The following is a 12,075-nucleotide window of genomic DNA, read 5'->3' as shown; positions in this document are numbered from 1 at the left end:
TGTGTGGTACTGGCTTTTCTTGCCTTCTGGGCCCCTCAGTGGACAGAACTAGGAAATATATGTATGTATAATACATTAACACATGCATACATATACATCTACATTTATCTCTCAATCAATCTGTAGATGTAGGGAGACAGAGAGCCAGAGAGCCAGAGAAACAGAGTATGAATTTCTATGAATATCTCCAATTAAACCTCAACAGGATGGGGTTCATTCTAGCCACCCTCCTTTCTCTATTTGTTATTTTTATAGAACATAACTCTCATTAACTGTAATAACGTCATCTACTTCTTCTTTTTTTTTTTTTTTTTTTTTTTTACTTCTTCAATCTTAATATACATATAAACTACTTTTAGAATTGCTACCCCATGTCCCATGAAAAATAAATTGAAAAAGTAGATCATAATATTTTTACAGCTATTTTTGTCTTTAGCCATATGGTTTATACTCAGATTACTACTTGCCAGCCTTTCTTAGGCTTATTCTTTTCTTCACCTCTCCCTTTAGTGTGTATGGTATTCATTTGTAGTAAATTAGGTTCATTGATTATTTTTTAAATTCCATTTTAGATTCCCACCAACCACAACCTGGTTGATTTTAATTATTTATTTATTTATTTGGGGGGAGTATGTGTAATATTCACATATTTTTAAGAAGCAGAGCTATATAAAAAGGATAATCAGATGAATTTCTATTCTCATCTTAATACACTGCAGCCCCGGTGGCGCAGCGGTTTAGCGCCGCCTGCAGCCCAGGGTGTGATCCTGGGGACCTAGGATCGAGTCCCACCTCAGACTCCCTGTATGGAACCTGCTTCTCCCTCTGCCTGTGTCTCTCCCTCATCCTAATACACTGCTCTCATTCCTTCATTCTCTCCATTACACCTCATGCTACAGGTAACAAAATCTCATTACTTTCTGGTTTGCCCTTCTTGTATTTCTTCTGCTCTTTTATTTCTTATATTCCTTTTTTTTTTCTCATATAAGAAGGGCAGTATTAAATAGATATGCTTGCTTTTGATACCTTAACAAAATATCCTGGAAATAATTTCACATCAGTTCATAGAAATCTTCTTCATTCCTTACTACAGTTACATAGTCCATTATGTGGAGGTGTCATTGTTTATTTTTTTTAAGATTTATTTATTTATTTTTAGAGAGAGAGAGAGAGAGAAGGAGAACAGGGGGAGGGGTAGAGGGAGAAGAAGAATCTCCATCAGACTGCCACAGAGCACAGAGCTGATGCCGAGTGGGGGAGAGCTCAGTCTCATAACCCTGAGATAGTGAACAGAGGCGAAATCAAGTCAGACATAATCCACTAGCCATCTAGGCACCCCTGTGTCATAGTTTATTAAAACATTATTCAATTTAGAAATTTAGGTTGTTTCAATTATTTGAAATCCACCAAAATAATTCTGCAATGAATAATCTTGCATTGAGAAAGTTTATTTTCATATTGTGGGAGATATATCATCATGGTCGATTTCTAGAGGTGGAATTGCTCTTTTGGGAATAAGTACATATATAGGCCTCTTATCTATTGCCAAATCCCACTTGAGAGGGTTTTACTGCTTGTATTCTAACAACCAACGTATAAGATAGTCTATCTCCCCAACAAAATGTATTGTCATATTTTTAAATTTTTCACTTTTTTTGAGAGACAGTACTTCATTAGTTTGATATGAATTTGTTTGGATTTTTCATGTTATTTTTATATCTTTTATTGAATTGTATTTTCATATGTTTTGCTTATTTCCATGTTTTTTTATTCTTTGTTCTTTAGTTTTTAAGATTCTTTGTATACTAATATTAGTCCCCTTTCTGTGCCATACATTACAAATTTTCTCTTTCAACTTATCAGAAGTCTTTTGCCATTGTTGATGAGAATTTTGCTGTTATTGTTTTGCCATGCATATTTTTGCATCATCAAATTTATCAGTTAATCTCAAAATCTTTGGATTTGAGTTATACATAAGCATTGACTCCTGTATTCTTCTAGTAGCTATATGGATTCAATTTTTTAAATATTTAGTTTCTTAATAAATTCATAATTAATTCTTGTGCATGGTGAGGAGCACAAAACTAGTTGTGTCTTTCTTTTTCCAAATAGCTACACAGTTGTCCCAATACCATTCATTACAAAGCCCATCTTGGTCCCAGTGATTTGAGTTGTTAACTTTATCATATGCTAAATTTCCATAAGTACTGGGAACTATGTCTTATCTGGATTTTTATTCCATACATATAATTGTACATTTATTTATTTTTCAATTTTATTAATTTATTTGACAGAGAGAACACAAGCAAGGGGACTGGGAGAAGGAGGAGTAGACTTCTCCCCTGAGCAGGGAGCTGTACACAGACTCCCAGGACTCTGGGATCATGACCTGAGCCAAAGGCAGATGCTTAATGCACTCAATGAGCCACCCAGGTGCCCCATATATTTGTAACTTTAGTGTGAGTACTGTTATGGTACTGTTATTTTAAAATCACATGCAAATACATATATCAATTATATAACCTATGTTTTATTAAAAAGGAAGTAATTTTTGAAAGCCAAACCAATCAACCAACGGAAGTCAGAGAAAAACTGTTTTTCTAAACTTAGACAAGGATATTAAAATAGTGTTAAGAATATCCGTATTTATTTTTTTCCAATGTCTCTGTTTCCAAACTGAAAGAGTAATATGTATTCATTTTCAAAAGATATTTTCTCTTGTTTACATGATATCATTATCTAGAGCAATAGCAGCTGGTCTTACTGTGCTCTCACCTGTGCTAAAATTCTGAGCATATGGCAATTTGAACTGCAAGATTTATTTTTTAGACCAGAGTGCAATGCACATAAATGGATCTTTTGGAGAATAATAGAGCATAATACCCTCACTTCATTAGATTCAGTGGGACCAAATTATATTTTTACCATCATCCAACATTAGGGATTAAGACCATATCTACACATGCAAACTAAAGGAATTAAGTAAACATGTGGATAATTTGAATAAAAAAGGAACAACATTGCCTTAAAGAAGAGAATATTCTAAGAAGGCTTTTGGTAAAATTTCCAGGCAACAGCCTTAGTTATATTTGATTTAGCACTTGTAGCCATTAAATCATAGACTATGTTTGTGAAGTTGGTTAACTTTATAGGTTAAATCTTGAATACTGTTCTATATATTTTGTATTATTATTGCTGGTGTTTATACCAATTAAAATACACTGCATTTGCTGAAATATATTCAAGGGAAGATAATATTAAAATTTACTTAGACATATTATACATTAAAATTGCTCCATCATTTCCAAGCTTAAATGAGCTCAGAGCAGCAAGTAAAATTTCAAAATCTCCTTGGTCTTTGTGAACATATAAACCAAGTAGGTAAAATAAAAGTTACACACACAAAAAAATGTTTCAACTATTTTAGAGTAATACAAAATTAAATACTTTATCCATAAGAAAAGGTACATGACTAATACTGGATTTTCAAAAAATTTATATATTTATAAATTAAATATGAATTTATATTCTGGTTTGTAGGCAGGTTGCATAAATTTGGAGATTAGATTGGAGGTAGTCGAGCTTTAGAAGGTCAAAATCGGGATAGACTTATAAGAATATTAAAATGGTATTGTTCATCTCAATTATACTATTACATTTGAAATATAGAAAATATCCCTTTAAAAAGGCAACATTGACTCTTTGAAAATAAAATATGCTCACATATCTTCTGCAAACATAATATACCCTGCCCTGTTAAAATTACATTTGTTGGGCAGCTAAATTGCTTTTGATGTTTTTATTACAGGCAGATATGCTCTTCCATCACTTTCATTTTATAGTAATCAAGGATATGTATTGTTTTATTATGCATTATGTTTTGAGCAAAGAATGGATAAAAGGAAAATAGATTTCACTGAGTCTGAGAAGCTTAACTATTTAAGAGGAAAGTGTTTTGCTTATACTGAATTAGTGTTAGTTTAAAGAAAACAACCATAGCTGACAGCAACACTTTCACCAGCTATTAAAGAGGTTGAAACAGTTGACAAGAAGGCCTACTTGCTACTCCTGAAGCAAAAGAAAAGGTATTTGCAGCATCACACTTCTGCTTGATTAGAGACAACCAGGTTGAACGCATAAAGAAACAAGCTGATACTCTAATATAACCAAGTATTTCACATGAAGTCGAAATCAAAGTCTGCATTGATTTTAAGATTGAAAAGAATACTTAAAGGCTATGGATTTGTTATCAACTGCTACATATAAAAATGACCCCCCCCCCCAACTTATATGCTTTAATACAACAATAAACCTTTCTCATTACACAGTTTCTCTGGGACAGGAATTACATTAGAGCTTAGCGGAGTGTTGCTGGCACAGGTTCTCTGCTGAAGTTTATTAAAAGATAAAATATTTAAAATTCTAAGAGTTTATTTGAGCAAAAAATCAATTGGAATGGACAATATTCAATCTAACAAATAGAAAGGAGCTCTAAGAGCTGTACAAAATGAAAAACTTACATAGGCAGAAAGGAACAGGCACAGGAAGTTATACTAGGCAAAAAAGTGGGCTGATTGTAACGAGGTTACTTTCCTTTAGGGAATGGCAGGGGTTTATCAGGCAGATGACCTAAGTAATACTGATCAGGGGATTCCTGATTACCTGGTGTAGGACTCCCATTCCTGAGAAAGCCAAACTTGTGCTTAAGTCTTTGTTTGGTGATGTGGGACTTAACGTAAGGAACTCCATTTTGATTTTGGACCTGTAGTCTAGTTTTTAACAAGTTGTCAAGATACAGACAAGCCTGAACTACATTCATGTGAAATCCTTGTTTGGGGCTGAAAAATCCACTTCTAAAATGGCTTACTAAAATGGCTAGTAAGTTGGTTCTGGTTGTCCTGGAGAAACATAATTTACTACCATGTGGCCTTTTCTGCTGGGCTACTTGAGTGTTTTCACAATATAGCAATTGACTTTCTTCAGAGCCCATGGTCCACAAGACAGCAAGGCAGAAGCCACAAGGACTATTTTGAACTTGCCTCAGAAATCCACTTTCATTTCTTCAATATTCCATTAGTTAGCTAACAGGAGAGAACTATCCAAAGTGGTGGGAACTACACAATGCTATGAACAGTAGGGGAGAAGGACCACTAAGGGGTCTTGGAAGTTGCCTGCCTTAGATTGGGTCTTTAATAAATTAATGTCATTATAAAATTTCTCTGTTCTTTATAGAAAAAAAAAAAACCCAAAACAAAAACTTTTCATTTTTGTTTTAATTAAAAGTAGATAATCACTAAACACATGCTTTTAATACAATATGTTTTCTGAAATATTAAGTAAGAGATACTAACAAATCAATTTGCAGGACACCTGGATAGCCCAGTCAGTTAAACGTCTAACTTTGGCACAGGTCATAATCCTAGGGTCCTAGGATCCAGACCCCGCATTGAACTCCTTGCTCAGCAGGGAGCCTGCTTCTCCCTCCCCTTCTGCCTGCTGCTCCCCTACTTGTGCTCTCTCTCTGTCAAATGAATGAATAAAATCTTTAAAAAAATAATTTGCAAGATTTCTACTTCAATTAATTGTATGCTTAGGAGTCTACTGATTATAAAAATATACAGCTCTAGGAATAAAAGTGTTGCCCACTTAAATACATACACATTGCCTCTATACCATAGCTGTCCTATTCTATTAGAACTTCTATGAAGGCAAGTTCTTTGTCTTCTATCAATGCATTGCCAATAGCACCTACATAGTGCTATACACAGAAGGCACATATTAATGCTAGTTAAATTATATTAAAATTTTAGGACACATTTTCTGACAGCAAACATATTAACGTTCATGCTGGCCTTGCTAAGATGTAATGGCATTTGATAGCATGCCTCCACAGATTCAAATTAAAAACTATCTTAATGCCTGGATTTTTATTGTGTCAGCACCGACTGGAGGTAGGTAAGTCTCATCCTAAGCAAATTATGGAGTAGGCAAAATTATTCTGCATTGCACTGATCTTTTCCAACTCTTGGTTCATTTTTCCTTTCATGGTAATCTCTGTCTTTAGTTGGGCTTAGAATTCATCTAAGGTGAAGAATTGTTTTGCCCAGAGTCTTCCTAATATCAAGCACTGTGTCTTTCATCAAAGTCTGAAAGGATCTGACAGATCTATTTTGTGAGCTTTTGCATTCTCAGGGGGCTCTTTTTTTCTTCCCCAGGGGTGATTTTTCCTCTTCAGATACCCAGTGTTCCCTTTTCTTTAGCTACCTCTTTTGAACACAGAGAAACACTGTCACTCTATCTGTCATGTTCACTTGTTAATTGATGGATTTTCTTTGAAATAAAATAGTTGCTGCCAATGTATTACCTAAACCAGACAGTGCACTTCAAATGTTTCATCTCTGAGCGGTAAGTCTGATAGAAACCTTTTAAGCATTCCTGACAGCCAGAGGAAGGCATTAAAAAGGGTTCTTCCAAGGTATTTCAAGCCCATAGACACACACCAGGAAACAGCCTAGCTTGGGCTTCAGAAAGACCATCCCAGCCACCACAGCTGCCAAAGGGCCTAAGTTACAACCTCTTTAAATTCCAGGACATTCCCTACCCTATCTATCTTGCATAGATGTGTCTGGAAAATAAACTTCATAGAGAATTTCTCATACCTTTCATACTTTTTTGTTTTGCTAGTCAAGCTGTAGGGATCTTTCCTTCTTCTCCTTTGGACAAAGATCATTTTTTTTTTCTATGATTTTTAAACATTTTTCTACCTCCTTCTAAAGTGCTGATACATATTTTCTTTATTTTCTTTATTGTGTCTAATATTCTGGTGTTGAAGCTTTGACAACAAAACATGTTGCTGGGATGTGATATATCTTCTTTAATAATAGATGCAATTGTACCATGTAAATTATGAAAATAAATTATAAATATACAGTGCCTACTAATTAATCAATCAGAAATAATTGTTTAAGATGCTTATTTTTTTCCCCTACAAAAATAGCAAACAAGGGCTGCCTGGGTATTTCAGTCAGTTAAGTGTCTGCCTTCTGCTCAGGTCAGGGTCTCAGGGTCTTGGGATCAAGCACCGAGTCTGGCTCCTGGCTCGATGGGAAGTTTGCTTCTCCCTCTCCTTCTTCCCTCTCTTCCTCCATCTGCTTCTTCCCCTGCTCATGAACTCTTACTCTCTCAAATAAAGTTTTTTTAAAATAATAAAAAAAGAAATAAAAATAGCCAATATGATAAAATGAGAATTATTATACGGTGTGATAAATATAATAATGCAAACAGATTAAAAAATGATAAAATTTTATAGCTGGGTTTAGATTCAGTTGAGGTAAAAGAATTAGACCTTAATACTTGCCTAAGTGTGCATAGCTAAAAGAGCATTAGGGCTTGAAATACCACAAGTCACTGCTGATAAGGTCCTCAATAATTTTCAAAATATCTAAGATTTATGTGGGGAAGGAGTGAGCAAGAGATACTGAACTGAGCATCTACACATGTAGAAAGAAGGGCCAGAAAGGGAAAACCAAAATGAATAATGAGTCAATGAGTCAGAAACAGTGGGGCTAGCCTTCAGCTACTACTACTTTAAGAGGCCTAAATATTTAAGCAACACTATGAAGGCATACTATGTGTCAAGCTCTGTGCTAGCATCCTATTCTCTCAGAGTTTATAGTCTAATAGAAATAGAAAGAACCCAGAGATATAATCACATAATAACACCTGATAACATAGTGAAAGAAATATGATTATGAGAAAATATTTCTAACATAAAGTATTTTTAGAAGTATTTGAAGAGCAATTTATGTTTATACAAACTAAATTATCAAAGCATCAAAAGCAAGGCATCCAAAAAAGAAAGCATATCAAATATATTAGCAAGTGCTGTGCCATGTTTTAAGGCCTATATGATAAAATAACCAATGTCTGTTCTTTACTTCAAATAAGAAAAGTGGAAATCTTACAGGTAATCATTTTCACATATTAAAGTACATAACCCAGGGGCACCTGAGTGACTCAGTCAGTTAGGCATCTGCCTTTGGCTCAGGTCATGATCCCAGGGTCCTGGGACAGAACCCCACATCAGCTCACTTGACAGGGAGCCTGTTGCTTCTTCTCCTTATGCCCTTCCCTCTCACTCATATTCTCTCTCACTCACTCTGTTCTCTCTCTCAAATAAATAAATTTTTTAAAATATTAAAATATATATATAAATATATATATAATAACATATATAATCCATATATAATCCTTTGGTATACCTAGCAAGGAAATTACTATCTTGGCTACACATTTAACTCCTAATTTATATCTATCAAAGTGTTGTGAGCACGCCCCAACATTGGGAGCTCTTAGTACCATTTCTAAGGGTCGTATTTCCTTCCTATCATGCAGTGCATGCTGCCTGCCCAACATCTGTTCAGATGTTCATCAGGGCAGCGAACAATGGGAATTTCATATCTGTACTCTTGTTGTTTACTCAAAGGGAGGACAATCAAAACCTAACACTGTCTCGAATGTGGGGGAGAGGGAGCAGAAAGAAGGAAAAATAAGGAATAGAACAATACTGCCAAACTTAACTTGCTAATCAAACTTTGTGCTTTTCAATGCAGTAAAAAAAAACAATAGAAAAATTCAAAATAATGCTATTTTTTTTCTTTCTTTTTCAGACTGACAGAGAGAGCATGTGAATAAGGGAGAGAGGGAAAGAGAGAATCTTTTTTTTTGAAAGCGAGAATCTTAAGCAAGCTCCGCACCCAGCACAGAGTCTGATGCAGGGCTCAATCCCACAACTCTGAAATTATGACCTGAGCCAAAATCAGGAGTTGGACATTTAAGCAACTAAGCCACCCAGGTGCCTCAATAATGCCAGCTTCTATTTTCTTTGGAAAGATATAGTTATATTTTATAAACTATCTGTTGCATATATATTCATGTAATTTTAATAAATATTATATATTTTAAATTATAAATTTTAATTTTGAATATGGTAAATATCAATAGATATAACTCACATAGCCAAATCTCTTTGGGGTCCACAATAATTTTCAAGAGATTCCTCTGATCCAAAACTTGAGAATTGCTGGAGAAAGCAATCCAGTAATTTCACTGCCTATTTTAAGAGGAAAATTCTTTACATGTTTAACAAAGCTTTGATAATCTTTTGTGTTGGATGATCCTTCAGTTGGATGATTGGAAGTAGTCCAAAACACTTCTTAATATTTTCCATAGCAATCAATAGTCAATATCTCCTCTTGAGTCAGACTGTATCTTTAAGAGGAGCACTTTTCTCACAAGCAGTCCTGCTACTCTGGAGGATTTCAAGCATACAGAGATGCAATTATTTTTTAATACCAGTAAATTACCCAGCATCAAAATATCTAGTTTTAATGAACAAAAGTTAATGCATATTAATTTCAGAGATTTATAGGCAGATCTGCAGCATATGTAGATAGAACACTATGATGTTCAATAGTTTGCATTGGATAGTTCCTGTACAACTAAAACTGTTTGCTGACCATGGGCCAAGAACACTACACTCTATATAATGATAGCCTCCTTCTCTCCCCAAGGATCCAAAGTCATTATGCAAGGAATATTCTTTGAATCAGCACCAATTGCTTTAACTGCACCTTTATGAGGTTCCAAATTGCTCCATAAAATACTTCATTAAATAAATTAAATGTTCTACTCTTCCTAAAAAGAACAGTCTTTAGTCAAAGTTTATATTACCCTCTTAAAGACCTAATTTTTGCTTTCTACTACTGTCTGCAGCTTTGAATAATCCCACTGAGCTACATGCTCAGTAGGGGTTTAGGGTTATAAAACACACAAGCTTGTGTTGATATGTCTTATCCTGTGGAAGAGCCTCTAGATGTCAACCTTACTAGTTCAACACTGCCTTTAAATGTGAGCAAGAGAAGCAACTATTCCGGGATCTGCAGTATAGAAAGTCTCATTTTGGACTTTCTCTGACCAACTTTCCACCCCCTTTTCCAGAGGGAAAAAATGGTTGCAAGGTCAAGAGATATATCCAACCTGAAAATATACTCCCCATGTCTAGACCACGTATACCAAAGGTCTCAGAATTATTGGACAAATTACTCAACTTTGTTTCTAGGACCTGTTCTGGCCTCTCCCCTGGATCTTCCAAAATCCAAAAAGATGTATGTGTATTCCTAGTCCCAAGACATAGCCAAAGGATCAGAAGTTTATAGGGTTTGAATACAGAGATTAGGTATTTAAGGTTAAAGTATCCATAAAAATACAAGAGAGGGCCTTCCTTCCACAATATGGAGCTAGGTGTGGGATTTGAAGGGGGCAAGGTGTCATTCTAGCACAGAATAAAGAATGTAGTTTATATTCTGCTTGATTGGTAAATTTTAATATCAATACATTATTATTTGGGCCTCCATTTGTACTCTTGCCCTGAGCCCCCAAAATTTTGGAGTGGGCCTGAGCCTTACCTTTCTCTTTTAGGAGAGACTGTGATTCTTACATCCACGGTAGTTCACATCTAATCGCCAGATAAGAAGTCAGTGATCTGAAATGTGAGCAATAGAAAATCAACATCCATAGATTTCAAGTATGACAAATAATGACTAAAATTTTAGTTCACTAAAGAGACAACATATTGTTATCCCTTAGGATATGGAAATTACATGCTAGAGACTTACTATCAATCCACTTAGAAAAGAGATCTTATCTTGAAACTAATAATATATTTTATGTTGACTAACTTGAATTTAAATAAAAAGAAAAAGAAAAAGTTACCCCATACATATACTTATTATATGTATTTTTGAAAGGCTTTGAATAAAAAAAGTAAAGTTTATAGATAGGTCAATCAACAATTATCTTGTTAACAACAAATGCCATAGTCTTTTTTTCTCCTAAATTCTTAGATATAGCTCCTCTTCTAAGCCTTCTAATCTGGCACCTCAGAGTGTAAAGGCTTTGACAGCTGTATACAAATGTGTATTAACTCTTCCAACGTCTCTTCACTCTCTTAGCTCTCCCAATTGCAGGGACTGAAGACAGAAAAATTGTTTGTTTTTATGTATATCCCTAATTGGTAAATAATTATTTTCACATATTTTAATGGAAGATAGTCAACTATAGTACATAAGTGTCAGTTTCATTCTGCCTTCTCTAGATGACCAGAACCATAATATGGATTTTCTTTCTTTCCTGCAATGTCCCTACTTCCTTCCAAAGAAAATTATATTGTCCAATTACACAAGCACCTCCAAAAAAAGACACATCTCTAATTTATCTCTTTTGGTTTTCATTCTTTTAGTATTTATTGACTGCTGTCAGTTACATAGTGTCTTGGGAACTGGAGATACAGCAACAAACAAAACAATGCCTTTTCTATCAAGGAACTTAGATTCTAGTATGTGCACAATATGTGGAAAAGGTAGGGAGAGGTATATTAGTAAACATACAATATGCCAATGAGTGTCAAGTGTTTTAAAGGAAAGGGAAACAAATGAAGATGGAAATGGAAGAGCAGGTGCTATTGCTTTGTTTTATAAAGGGTGGCCAGGAAAGTATTAGAGATAAAGTGATAAGAAGTGAGAGAAAATCAAGTGTATAATTGGGTTAAGAGTGTTCTAGGCAGAAGAAATAGCAAACGAAAGGGTGAATGTGGCTACCATGTTCTAAGAAGAACAAGGTCACTAATGTGTGGCTACAGTAGAAAGAATGAAATGGAGAGTCAAAGAAAATTAGGTTAGAAAGTTAGAAGGAAGAAAATTCATATTAGGACTGTCTTACTCTGAGCCACTGGAGAGGTTCATGAAGAGGAGTGAATAATATGAGGCTTTAATATGATCATTCTAGGTTCTGCCTTGTTGGTAGAATTTGGGTTTGTAGTAATTAGGATAGGCCAAGTTATAACAAGTGATAAATATCCTGAAAACAAATAATTTGCAACCTAAAACTAGTTCACATTTGTCCTATATCTATATTCTTGGTCAAAAGAAGATTATGTCCATTGCAATTACTCAAAGACCCAAACCAATGGACTTGTTTTCATAACCAAAGTATAAAGACAAAGGCACGACAAACCAT

General features: G+C 34.7%; 1 long non-coding RNA gene across 2 annotated transcripts in view; it reads right to left on the bottom strand.

The window, feature by feature from the left end:
* Positions 1 to 12,075, bottom strand: part of LOC112657786 (uncharacterized) — a 151,514-nt gene that overhangs the window by 128,008 nt on the left and 11,431 nt on the right. The window contains exons 3-4 of one of the 2 annotated variants that reach the window (XR_007412286.1): positions 10,467 to 10,543; positions 9,015 to 9,310 (exon numbers count right to left, since the gene is read on the bottom strand). This is a non-coding gene — a long non-coding RNA (uncharacterized LOC112657786). The remainder of the gene's footprint in view (positions 1 to 9,014; positions 9,311 to 10,466; positions 10,544 to 12,075) is intronic. The other variant, XR_007412287.1, reaches the window with a different exon arrangement.

Source organism: Canis lupus, chromosome 8 (assembly GCF_003254725.2).
Source record: "Canis lupus dingo isolate Sandy chromosome 8, ASM325472v2, whole genome shotgun sequence".
Lineage (NCBI taxonomy): Eukaryota > Metazoa > Chordata > Mammalia > Carnivora > Canidae > Canis > Canis lupus.
Note: the sequence above shows the minus strand (reverse complement) of the source record. Positions and strands in the feature narration are given on the sequence as shown.